This window comes from Bradysia coprophila, chromosome IV (genome assembly GCF_014529535.1).
Source record: "Bradysia coprophila strain Holo2 chromosome IV, BU_Bcop_v1, whole genome shotgun sequence".
Classification (NCBI taxonomy): Eukaryota; Metazoa; Arthropoda; class Insecta; order Diptera; family Sciaridae; genus Bradysia; species Bradysia coprophila.
This window is the reverse complement of record NC_050738.1, coordinates 1,084,957-1,098,280: the sequence shown is the minus strand read 5'-3', so window position 1 is coordinate 1,098,280 and position 13,324 is coordinate 1,084,957. Positions and strand designations below refer to the sequence as shown.

Sequence of the window (13,324 nt, the reverse complement as noted above, 5' to 3'; positions counted from 1 at the left end):
GATTCCATACTAAGCGCAATTGTCGGTTAAATGTTGGCTAAAACAAACTGCGTAATTTGAAGACTTTAAAACGGTCGGTCTGTGTGATTAGGTGAGAGCAATAAAACTTTTGGTTGAATCCCTGATGTACCACAATAGACTCAGCAATTTTACCATTAAAACCTCAATTTGTTAAATGAATTTTGTTGTTAACCCATACCATACTCTGGCTGAGGAGAAGAAACAACGACAAACGAACAATGTTTCCTCACAAACAAGCTCATTTATAGCAAATCCGGATAATACACAAAAGATGCATCCAAAAGTTCTTATCGTCAATGTGGAAGCTGATTTAAAATCCATTTTTCATGTTGTATATGCTCGGTTTTATCAAGTAAAATGTTCAATGAATCTTTGTGTGAAATGCAACAATACGGCAAACATCGAACATTTTGCGTTTGTTCGAAGTTTTAGCGTTCTGTATTGAACAACATTTTCGTAATAACAAGATGAAAATGAATCTGAGGATGTTGTACGTAGTTGTATTTGAAGCACTCACTATCTCAAATGGATTGGGTTCATTGCTAAATGGTATAAAATTGAAAGTCATTGAAAGGGTCGAAAGGGTCTGGTTAGCCGGACGCAAGGGAAGTTTACTCAATTTCTGATTCAACACCTTTTTAGGACAGTTTACATCATAAAGACGTCCAACGTGTTTAAAGTCGTTTACAAGTCTGTAAGGCTGCTCAATGGAAAATAGTAAAGGCCAGTACACAGATCGTGAAAAATGCGTGAAAAATGCGTGAAAAATATGCCCATGCTTGGTGTCAACATTATAACAAGAAACTGGACCATCAACAATTATTCTTCGTGTTTTTTGTTGGTTTCTTCATCATCAAATGCTTCCGGTAACTATTTGTGTTTCGAATGTGAGAACCCATCACTTATGGTGCTTATCAATCGGAGGAATTAAGAAACCTGTAATGTACATAGAATAAATGTCTAAAATCCACATGCTCGTGGCGTCAACACTGGAAATTAGTTTGAAACTTTTATTCGTGTATATATCAGAGCTACTCGTACAACGCGAAACCCTTTGCGTATACGTAACATCGTTGCACTTTACAGCGCTCTGTGTGTGTAAAGAGAAAATTATAATTTCACAGAATTCTGCTTGAGTGCACTTTTATCAAATAAATTTGAAATTCTTAACTGAAAAAGTTTTACACTGCAAATAGAACAAGAGTAAAAGTAATATTTTCATTTCAAAGAGAAACATGATCGAGTCTAATTTATATTTCAGAATATCTTCAAACGAAATAAACACATACAAGACGAAAACTTGTCGTTCTTTTTTTTCTTGTTCACCATTCATTTTGTAAATTGCGATTCGTTTTTCGTCGAGTTAAGTTTATTTTAGTGTGGAAAGTTTAACACAAAATTAAAAACAAAAATCTTTGAGGAAACTCAATTAATATTTGGGGAAGGCATTCTAAAGTTTTAACTTTCATGGCAGCAGGTCAACACTGGTTGTAATTTGAAGCAAACTCTTTCTTTATTTTTCGTTGTAGTTTTTGTTTCAGAATAGAATGTCCAGTTAATGTTAATGTAATAATTTACGGAATTAAAATATGAGGCAAAATTGGATCATTCACTTTACGCCGCGCCACATCCGATATTGAAGTTACAATATAATGGTATGTTACGTCACTGTTTGTAAATATTTGCGTGTGATTATTTCACTCGCCTTCGGCTCTTTTCTCAAAGCTCTCACTTGTCAAAACGAGCATTTACACACAATGACATAACACATTTTACATGCTAGTGGGTGGTATTTTCACAGTCACAAATAGTGACGTAAAGTGCACTTTGCCGCCCGCTAGCATGTAATGTTATATACGTATTCAACGGACTATTAATAGGCACCAGAACAGACCGTTATAAAATTTGTTCTGGTGCCAAAAAACTATTCAATATCAAGACTGTCAAAGTTGTGGGAAAGGTCGCGGATATGAAGTTATCATCGACAATACATGATTTTTTCGCAAAAATTAAGGCTACACTTTCACGTTGTGTCGTCTTAAGACTCTTTCGAGTTGATCACGAATGCAGTGGCATAAACATTTTCCTGTGGCGCCAACTAGGTTTGTTAAACTTCATGTGACGATTTCAACTACAAAAAATGTTTTTTCAAGTTGACTTTCACACAATATGTAATGAGTGCGTTTAACTAAATGGAAGCACCCGCCTTCGTGCAAAGTTCTGAAAGAACAGGTTAAGACAACCACGAAGGCGAGTGACACCAAATTTGAAGACACCAATTTGAAGAAAATATTCTATTGGAAAATTCAGAATTTTGTTTTTGGTAAGTTGCATTTTTCATATAAACTTCGCAGCCGTTGACGCAATTTGTGTGTCACCTCCTTCGTGATCAATTCAGCTAGGGTTGTCTTAACCTGTTCTTTCAGAACCTTGCCTTCGTGAGTGTCTTTAACCTGGTCTTTCTGAACTTATTCTCTCAAAATAAGGCTACAACTCGCCAAATTGCCTAATCGTCCAAGACACGTACGTAAAGAACTATTCATACATTAAGGTTTTTACATTTTCAGTCATATAGTGTACATATTTTGTGACAAACATTTTAGAGTGATTTGTTGGTGTATAAAGTATAACAGTCAAACAAACAGCACACAATTCAGACACTCTGTCCAGATGCCTTTCTAGATATAATTTTTACATAAAATTGAATCTAAGATTGACATAAGCGTATCATCAACATATTGAATTTGCTACTTTTTCTGATAATGAGAGCTTTCAATAGATTGATGTGAAATCTATTACTTCATTTATTTAGAAGATATCGATAACAGATGGATAGTACACAATAATAAATCCAGCTCATCCCTAAAGTCTTCCTTTTATGTAAGAAAAAATTGAAATTGAATTGATCCAAACGGTACAATACTGAAACGATTCACATAATATGTTATTAGACCTTGATGTGCTAGATTTCATTCGAATCAATGAATACATAATTCTAACTAAATATTAGGAAATCAAGTCCTTTCATTAGAGCTGAACACGGTCGTTTCGTGAAGTTGTATACTGAAAACTATAAAGGCGCCATTCTCTATATATAGACCATCTTCAAGATACGGTACTTTCAGACGTAACATCACTTTTGTATTAGATTTTTTTTTTAAACGTGTATGACATTTCTTGACGTGAACGGCATTTCTTGACGTAGATGGCATTTCTTGACGTGGATGGCATTTCTTGACGTGGATGGCATTTCTTGACGTGGATGGCATTTCTTGACGTGGATGGCATTTCTTGACGTGGATGTCATTCGCCTTGAAGTTGATCTATAGAAAAATTGCTGACAAGTGAAGAAACAGTCAACAAAAAACATGCCCTTAAATCATTCGTTCAAGACATTGTGATTGTCAAAGACAGTATCTTTCTCATGCAAAGGGACTAAAACTTGAAGAAAAAAAAATCCAAAATTGACCTCATTTTCGTCCTAGCATGAATCGAACACAGCATTTCTTCACAACGATTCGCCGTAATATTAAAATTATACTTTTCAAAGCAGATATTCAGGAACATAACCTTCGAATCGTACCTTCGATCGAAGCATTTTGAACAGGTGGATATCAGATCTAGTGCTTCCTCAATTTTTCAAAAAAATGTCCAAAAAACGGCATGAACAAGTGTTCATCGCTTATTTTTCTTTCTTTTCGTTAACAGACAAAATATCCATCCGCAGTGGGATTATTAATCCTTTATGCAAAGAAAAGAATCAGGAGACGACAACAAAATTGAATGAGTGAGTGACAAGAAAAATGAACATTCCTTAAGTGACTTTAATGCCCTACACCTCCCCCAAATCCGACATAAAGCTCATATCATTATCTAAATCCATTTTTTTTCACTCTCGTAAGTTCAAACATAATCATCATCATCTCAGCCGTATAACGCCTGCATATTGCGCGATTCATTCAGCGAACGAGCATAAAAGAATCCTTGCAACAATCATATAAATGAAGTCAGGAAGATAAATGTACACGGAAAATAGTGTTGCTGTGTGTGCACCATAAATTACCGAGATGACAAGCAAGTTCTTCCCCGTTATAATGCGCCGAGATTTTTTTCTTCTTCGCACATTTACTTCACCTAAATAAAACTTTTCTCAAAACCACTTTTCAAACGCAATCTAAACTCGACGGAAAGTTTCCATCTAACGGCATCCAGACGAGAGTGAAGCGAAAAAAAAATCCCCGCATAAGTCGGATTAGGTTCATAAAATCTCATCAAAACATTCTTATATCTATAATGTAACACGCATCCCATCAACGACACATATATACATAATAGCAATACGCCCAACCCCCACATTACATTAATGTTATCCTATGAAATGTACAAAACAAAATCATAAATTCAAAAACTTTAAAATTTTCAAATTTCCTGGAATGATAAAATGCAAAAACATTTTTCCTTTGCGGTCATATTTCTTCAAGTTTTGGTTGGAAACGCTGTCGTTGTATTTATGTTTTACCTTGATAGTTACACAGAGATTGCTTTCAATCTTTGCAAGTTATACGGTATACGCGATGGTCGTTTCTTTTTATCAGACGACGACGGAATTCTATCGCGTATACAGTAACGACATCCAGTATATATTCGGAACGAGAACACTCGTTCCAATCCCAATACACCAATCACTTTTCTCTTAACTTAGCCCGATTAAAATGTACCGAAACAACAACACGCTAAAACTCCCAGCAGAGTCGAATATCCTTTTTGGAATATGAATTGTTATGCTGTGTACATCGTGGAGAGGCATATAATAAATCGGGAAGAATTGTTTATACCGCCACGAGACCACATGTTAAAGCATGTGTGTTTTGTAACGAGTACTTTGTAGGTTGCTTGCAATAATTTTCTGCAGCGTATAATGGCACATTCAACATAATGTGTTAACTATAAAGTTGGTCATAAAGTAAGGCTCCATTTTATAGGGAAGCAAAAGCATATTTGAAATTGAAATTAATTGCTCCGAGTACTTTATTGCCGTTAAAGTGAAAAATTATTTTCAACAATTCGTACAAATATGTGTGCGGTAGCTCATTGGATTGTGTCGTGATGTTTTATATGCCTATGCCCAATGACTGGCAATATTTCATAATATTTTACCGCTGATATAAACGTGACCGTCAGCAATTTATGCAAATAAATTTGTAAATTTATATAATGGTCTGACTGTGCTCTGTTATGTTATGTATATGGACTGCAGAGTATTTTATTCTACGAGTGAAAGAAAGGATTTCAAAAATTCAGAAATAAAATTTTTCTCGAATTTTTCGGACGAACGCAGCAGTTACATTTTCTTATTAACATTGGCGGATCACACGCCAGATATTATATACTGCTCCACATGCTGCCCATGTGTAAAATGCGTCAATGAAAAATGGCAAATGAATTTCGCTTCATTTGTAATTAAATTTTGTACAAAATTATTAAATGCATTATAACAACCTGCGCATGCAATCAACATGTTATCGAGCTTTTTATAATCATATGGACAATATAATGGAATTAAGCTTTATAATGACCAATTAGTTGGTTCAGAGTTTGGGATGTATAATTAAAGTTATTTCGTAACAATTTGAATTAACATTTTTATTACCGGCAGGAAATTGTGAGACTATACACTCCATTATGTTGTTCAATATATGAAACTCTTTCTGTTTTTCTCGAGGAAAAAAGATGGTATGTTCAGGTGTTAGAGTGCTTCATGACAAGAAAAAGAACAACCTTCAGATCCCGATAGGGTTAATTCAGGGTAAAAAGGTAAGTTTCGATCCACGTTTTGTCTTTTTTCTTTTTTGTTCGTTGGGATGAACAAAGGAAAAAGCAAAAGTGGGCTCGCAACTAACTTTTTTGACCTATGTTCTGTGGACATAATTGTACAATGTACATTTCCCACGTAAAAATTCCCACTTTTGTATCTAAAGCTGTTATTGCCGTTTCTCTGATTTCTCTAATTTCGTATGGTTTTTCAAACTAGGAAATCAGAGAAACCAAGAAGAACTGGGATACGGATTAATAAGATATACTTGGATAAAAGATTTTTTTGGTTTTATTTGCGTAGCTTTCGACAACTAACTTATTGTCGTCGTAGGTAGAAAAGAGCGTTTTCTATATAGAAAACTGCAGCCGTAATTCCACCGCAGAGCTTACTGAAGAATGAGACTTAAATTTCTTTAATTTTGGAATGATTGCTTGCCATGCGTTGCGTAGTTTGAAACCATTATCAGTGTTCATGGTTGGATTGGTTTTTTTGTAGGATAGGTAAGCGTTTATTTTACGAAGTTTGTAGTTTCTTTCATGAGCGATGATTCTTACGTTTGTCCAGTTTATACTGGGATTTCGTTGGATACGAAAGTGAAATTTTTTACTTGTTCAAAACATTAAGGGAAAACCAACATTAGTATATTGTTCACCAAGGGAAAAAAACTTGGAAAGTTCATTTCGATGCTGTCGTTTGTAGCAAAAGCGTAGCAAGGGCAATAAGTGGTGGAAGTGGAGGACTGGCTGCAGGATATTTTGGATAAGACCTTTATCCGGACTTCCAATAAAACAGGACTTTGCTCACATTGATCTGCTACATCACATCAAAATTCAATCCGAAAAGGTAAACGGATAGAGTTTGGTTAAAATCGTTTGTGGATGTTGGCAATTATCAATTGAGTGGGAGTGTTGCAGATGTAGTGGAGTTGCACAGATTAAGTGGGAGTAACAAATTATATCAATTGAGTAGAGTATTGAGTTATACACTTGATACAATTCTAGTCGATGAAATGGGCAAGCAGTCTAAGTAAATATCAACGACTTAGTAACCTTAGTTAATTGTAAATTGTAATTGTTAAACTTTGTTTTAACGTAAATGTAGATTTGAAGAACTAATAAACATTACGTTAACTCGAGCAACATCCGTCAGGATCTTCCAATTTGGAATAAATTTATCGAGTTCAAAATTCAAACACATCCGTTTAGATTCTGACCAAAATTTTTATTGTTAGACAATACGTATTTCACATGCCACTTGACATTATCAAGTCTTGCTGAATTGTTGCTTTTCAATAAACAACCCGAAGTCCGGATAAAGATCTTATCCGAAATATGCACTTCCAACAATAAGTCACCCGAGAAAATGAAATATAATTTTTCCCGAGGTCAACACGTTCTTCATTTCATTATCATTATACATTAACGCAGTCTGCTTCATTTTATTGTTGCGTCCTCGTACAGGACGCTTGGAATCAGTGAAAATACCCACACCGAAGTTTCAGATAAGGTGAGAAAATTACAATCGCCTGCGTTGTGAAACAAGCCGATTTCCAACTCTTTTCCCGAGGCAAACAACGAATTTTTAACAACAAATCTTTCGAAGTTTCTGCGGAGGGTAGAAAATGAATACTGTCACGTCTGTTTTTTGAAAAATATTTCACCGAGGAATTGTAGCACTCAACCCTCAAAATCCGAAAATTTGGCCTTACGAACCATTTTTTTTAGTCTCGACATAATGCCATTTGTATGCCTCTACCCTTTATATGTAACCCAATTTTGTTCCGATATGAAATACGTTGGATACGTTGGATAGTGCCAGCCAGCCATTTTTCTTACTTTTTCGAGACTTTTATCTTGTTGAAAGATCCTATTAGGAATTAAGGGTACTTCCTAATCAATAAAAGGTATTCACAAGATGTCTAAGAAAAGAGGATGATTGGTAGGCGGCGAAGCCGACCGGTCGAAAAATATTTGAGCTCCGCGAAAATATTGTGAAAAGTTAATAAAATATGGGGTAATTGACGACTAAATGGACCACGACTATGATGGAAATGACACCAGGGAGACACACGCGAAATAATATCGAATTATGCCCCGGATTCGTATCGTTTTGGGCTCACGAACTGTCAAAGAAAGTTGTACTGCGAGAACGAGAAAAGAAAAGAAAACAATGGAAGAGTACTGGATCTTGGGCGGGACACAACCAATTACAAGTTCTGATGCTTCCATGTACGGTTACCAATGCAGTATCATAGGTATGTACTAGTTGACATGACTTAGTTAGCTGGATGCAGTCGTTAGTATCCAGGAGCGCTGGCGTTTAGTATACTTTAATCCAAGAAGCGTTATTAGTGAACCATCTGTGGATTTTGCCCTGTGAGTCAGCATGTGTGGGAGCGATACGACAGAAACGCTGTCCAGACTGTTGAGGATACCGCAACGAGTGATACACAATAATTGGCAGGGTGACACATTCTGTCTAAGGAAGATATCACTTTGTGGATTGTTGTGAATGCCGCGATGCGAGAATCCTCAAATCGGTCTAAAGAAAGGCGGAATCTGTGCGGTGAGAGCATTGGCAAGCGTTGAAAGAAGTATGGAGGAAGAAGTATGTTGTCTGAAGCTGTTTCAGCTTTTCCGAAATGTTTTTACGGTTTTCTAGTTTTCCGATGAATTCTCGACAGGTTTACAGTTTTTCCGTTTTTTCGTAATTTCCCGATTGTTGGTCGTTTTCCCATTTTTGTTCTTTTTCCCGATTTCAGTCGGTTTCCGAATTTTCTAGATTTCTCGTCGTTTCCCATTTCCTGCCTCAACTTATTAGCTACCTGGTGTTCATAAGCCTATGTTAATGTCTGCCGTGGTTTGTATGGGAAGCTTGGTGGAAGTTTTAAACAATAGAATTCTTTTGTTTAAATTTTTCACTAGGTTTCTTATGCAAATTACAGCAGATGTGTTCCTCGACGTTTGTGTTAGATCCGATCGTTTGTGAGAAGCGTTAACTTGCCGTTATCCCAAAAGAAAGTGGCCAACGGAACTAGTCCAAAGGAGAATCTTTTTGTGTGAACGGATTTCCCTTTGCTGCGGAAGAAATTTCTTTGAGGTAAACGAGAGTCGTTTTTCACGAAGTGGAAGCGTTTTTTATGAAAGTAATACGTTTCGGCTTTTTTCTCCGTAAGGTGCTTCGGTTAAATGACGAAGAAGGGAGTTGCGAATGTGTCTTTATGACGTTTCTTCACTTTCTGCTGACTTTTCTTGGCGTTTTTCGCATTCAGGTCTTTGTTATTCTTGTCAAATTAACAAATCTGTCAAGAGTGATGAATTGTCGCTAGAAATCGATAGAGTGTGAAGAAGCGCCAGGAAAAATCGCCAGAGGTTTCTTCGCTCTCTGGGGATTTTTCTTGCCAAAGTGTGACGGATCACCGAAAAGGGTCTTGACGATTTGGCTTTAGTTGTGCTTCACGGCTATCGTTTGTAGACATTCACGCTCTTTTGTTGCTTCTTCGCACTCTTCTGTCGCTTTTGTGGTCGTATAGTCGTTCTGCCCAAATGCTTACGACGACAATGACTTCCGACTGAGCGCTGAATTTTACTAAGGTTCTCCAAAGTTTTTAGCAAATGGCAGTTGAATTTTCCGAAGGTGAGCCATGTGGCACTTACAGCAAAATCCTGAGGCATTTTGACCTTTTTGGTTGTGCTCTGCGAAAGTTTGCAAAATGTGGAAAGTGCCCAAGAGCTCTGGATGTGTACGATGGTAATGGCAGACTAGTAATGTCATTTACCTGGCGCCTGAAATGAGTTTCTTGAGTTTCTCGAATTTGTTGGATTTCTTGACGTCGCAGAATTTCCAGCAATTTTTGTGTAGTTTTCAGCCTGGGTCAGGCTTGGTTTCCGCTTGCCGAAGAAGCACTCTGTATGAGAGACGCTTGGCTCCGTCTGCATTGAGCGGAAAGTGAACGTCGGCCGATTCTTCTTCTAAGTAGGCTTTGCTGCGTGGTAGTTTACAGAGTTCGCTGTGCCACGTCTGTTGCTTCGTTAGTTCGTGTTACTGTGAGTGAGTGCAATAGCCAGAGCTTCTTTTTGTTGCAGCTGTCCGTGGGTCGTATCCAGGGATGTCTGAAATGCGCCTTGGGGAAGAATCATACAAGTGAATGAACGAAGCATGTAACGCAATTCATGCCGTGGATCATCTTCAGGTGACAGTACTTTCAGGCGTAGCCTCATTTTAGTTTCGTTAAATGTTTCGTTCATTTATTCATTTGTATTTTAACGTGGATGTCATTTCGGACATCCTTGATGATGATCTATCGATAAGATAGTTTCGACGGTTTCAATTAGACATGTAGTTCCCGCGTAATCATGTTTGGAAACGGACGACGCTGGTTGTTAATTGCCAGTGGCGCATGTATGATTTGTTTCGTTTGGGCGTGCGCATGGTGTGTGAAAGCGCTCAAGCGTTTTTGTATTTTATATATTTTTTGACCAAGGTTCTGAAAGAACAGTTTAAGTCTACCACGAAGGCACTCACTACGGGTAGTGTGGAAGGTCGACTTGAAGAAAGTGTTTTCTTTCGGATGCTCAGTGTTTTGCTTTTGTTAAGTTGCATTTCTCATGCTAGATCCCACCTTTTGGGTGGGACAGATCCTTTGATGTCTGAACGTGTCAATGGTATTTTTATTAGCCATGATCTATTGCAATGAAATGTAATTTTGATGGCAAAAAAGCGTGTTTAGAAGAAGGACTACTAGAACTGTCTAAATCTCTCATTAGTAATTTAATTCGGTTTGGTTTCACTGAAAATCTTCAAAACGTTGTCTATGAAATGACACGGTAAGGGTTTGCGTATATGTTTTCAATAAAACTTAAACTCGTGTGAATTACGGCCCTCGCTTCGCTCTGGCAAACTTCCCACTCGTTGATTTTTGTTCTGTTTGTTCGGTTTTGTTTAGAAGGCAAAATCACATGGCAAAAAGGTGCTATTGAAATAGATACAAAAATTCATTTGTATCAACAGCAGCTAGATCGTTAGGCTAACGTTAGGCTGTCTTGGAACCTGACCTCGGGAATTCCATTCTCTACCAAATGATTTTTTTGAATCGGTTGAGAATTACTCCGATTATCGTGTTAACGAAGAGCAGAAGATACTTCTTCTGAGAACTGCAATCAGATGGTTGAAGCGATACCGCTCATTTCCGGACTTTACCTGAGGATTTCCATTCTTCGTCGAATAAAATAATTTTTGCGAAAATCCGTTGAGATTTACTCAAGTTATCGTGTTGACAAAGAGCACAAAGTTGTTACGTTTGACGTTTTTTCATCACATTTCCATGCATTTTAATCATGGTGAACGTGTTATGTACGGTGTGTTTTCTTTTGTAAAACCCGTGATGCGGTAAAGGGAATAAACTTCCCAGCCGTTGGCCCGGTTTTTGTGACACCGCCTTCGTGATCGACTTAGAGGCTTTGCCTGTTCTTTCAAAACCTTGGTATGTAATTTCTTATGATGTTTGGTGATGCTGAGGGATTGCAGGTTGTTGACTGAGGTCACAAGAAGCGGAGATCAGAGTACACTGTACACTGTAGAAATATTAATGTCGGGAGAGAGGGAAGCAATGCTAATACATTTCTGTTTCTGTCTTTTTCTGTAATGGAGTGATTGTATGCATGCGCAAGCGGAATCAAAAGGATGAACGAATGTGCAAAGAATGGAAAGAAATAACAACTGAGGATGAATGAGGAATATGCTAAGAATCGGATAAACGGCGTAGTTCGGCAAAGAAGCACAATAACCAAGAAAAGTGCTCTTCCCCGAACCAATATTACCTTCCACTGCGACTCTCATGGCACTTACACTTGAATGATAATGGGACACAAATGGTATATAAGAACTAAAAATCGTGGGATGTTACGAAGTGTATCAATGGATGAAACAATGATGAATGAATGGGGTATGAAAATGAATGAATGAAAAGCAAAAATGGAATATTCAGGACACTATGATTGACAAACAAACAAACTTGAACAGAATGATCATTGACACGCGACAGTGATTAGTAAGTATGTGGGTTGTGGACTAAGGTAATTGATTGAAATAAAATGAAACAAAAGTAGATAGTCCGATCACTTGGTCGAGCGACGGTGATTGTTGTTAGTATATAAGTCTACTGCATACCGAGTAGCGACCCAGCGCTTTCTTAGCAATAAGAATTGTGAGTGTAAGAGGGAAAACCAAGTGGTAACTCCATTGTCAGTGTTTTCACGTTCGAACTCTCTGGGAATGTTCACAGGAGCCAGCTCGGATGTTGCAGATGACGAAGGAAGGACACTTGAAACAAAATAAATATGAAAGAACTAAAAAGGTACAGAGCGTGACAAAATAAGAAAAGGTAAAATCAAAGGGAAAAGGTAATTGATAAAAGATGATAAAGTAGCTAGTCCGACCACATAGATCGAGCGACGGTGGTTGAGTTAGTTACCACAGAAAGTACTCTGTGGTATATAAGAAAATAGTAAACCAGAGTGGTGTGCCCTACACTGATAGCATTCAGAACACACATTAAGTTCGAAAGGTGAAAGTTGAACGGGGAGAGTGGAGACATACTAATGTGTGCTTTGAATGTAATCAAGGAGAACGAAAAGGGGGGATTAGGGTCTGACTCACAATCAAACCAAAATCCTCACGTCCAATGTTCTCATGGGATCGCTCACAGGAGCACGTTTTGGTTACTCAAGTCAAGTCAAGTCAAGTCAAAGCAGGAAATTGTGAGACTATACACTCCATTATGTTGTTCAATATATGAAACTCTTTCTGTTTTTCTCGAGGAAAAAAGATGGTATGTTCAGGTGTTAGAGTGCTTCATGACAAGAAAAAGAACAACCTTCAGATCCCGATAGGGTTAATTCAGGGTAAAAAGGTAAGTTTCGATCCACGTTTTGTCTTTTTTCTTTTTTGTTCGTTGGGATGAACAAAGGAAAAAGCAAAAGTGGGCTCGCAACTAACTTTTTTGACCTATGTTCTGTGGACATAATTGTACAATGTACATTTCCCACGTAAAAATTCCCACTTTTGTATCTAAAGCTGTTATTGCCGTTTCTCTGATTTCTCTAATTTCGTATGGTTTTTCAAACTAGGAAATCAGAGAAACCAAGAAGAACTGGGATACGGATTAATAAGATATACTTGGATAAAAGATTTTTTTGGTTTTATTTGCGTAGCTTTCGACAACTAACTTATTGTCGTCGTAGGTAGAAAAGAGCGTTTTCTATATAGAAAACTGCAGCCGTAATTCCACCCCAGAGCTTACTGAAGAATGAGACTTAAATTTCTTTAATTTTGGAATGATTGCTTGCCATGCGTTGCGTAGTTTGAAACCATTATCAGTGTTCATGGTTGGATTGGTTTTTTTGTAGGATAGGTAAGCGTTTATTTTACGAAGTTTGTAGTTTCTTTCATGAGCGATGATTCTTACGTTTGTCCAGTTTATACTGGGAT

The 13,324-nt window shown here is 37.4% G+C and overlaps 1 long non-coding RNA gene across 1 annotated transcript; it reads left to right on the top strand.

Moving 5' to 3' along the window:
- The first annotated feature begins 302 nt into the window (after nucleotides 1–302).
- LOC119066611 lies at nucleotides 303–12,113 on the top strand. The gene is made up of 3 exons (XR_005085772.1): nucleotides 303–313; nucleotides 9,943–9,946; nucleotides 11,985–12,113. It is a non-coding gene; the product is annotated as an uncharacterized LOC119066611 (long non-coding RNA).
- The last annotated feature ends 1,211 nt before the right edge of the window (nucleotides 12,114–13,324 follow it).